The 256-nt window shown below is 41.0% G+C and overlaps 1 protein-coding gene across 1 annotated transcript in view; it reads left to right on the top strand.

Moving 5' to 3' along the window:
* The window catches only part of LOC118324139 (serine/threonine-protein kinase 17A-like), a 9374-nt gene that overhangs the window by 522 nt on the left and 8596 nt on the right, over nucleotides 1-256 (top strand). The gene's annotated exons all lie outside the window — the stretch shown is intronic.

Raw genomic sequence — 256 nt, 5'->3', positions numbered from 1 at the left:
GGAATTTCTGGGGCTCGGGATGTTATCACCGAGGGATTCGATTTTTCTAGTAACTAACAAGCAACTTTCAACCAGAAGCTAAAATCACAGCTGCCTGAGTGTTCCCACATGTCATGGAAAACATGGAAAACATGTACTTGTGCACGGACTTGCTGCGATATTTTCAGCACCCAACCTATTTTAGCTGGAGCCATAAGCAGGAAATGGAAATGCTGTAAATGTTTATATCTCTACACATACAGCTTATTAATGATCA

The sequence above is a fragment of the Morone saxatilis genome, unplaced genomic scaffold (genome assembly GCF_004916995.1).
Source record: "Morone saxatilis isolate NCDOM2014 unplaced genomic scaffold, NCSU_SB_2.0 Contig0, whole genome shotgun sequence".
NCBI classification, from domain to species: domain Eukaryota; kingdom Metazoa; phylum Chordata; class Actinopteri; family Moronidae; genus Morone; species Morone saxatilis.
Note: the sequence above shows the minus strand (reverse complement) of the source record. Positions and strands in the feature narration are given on the sequence as shown.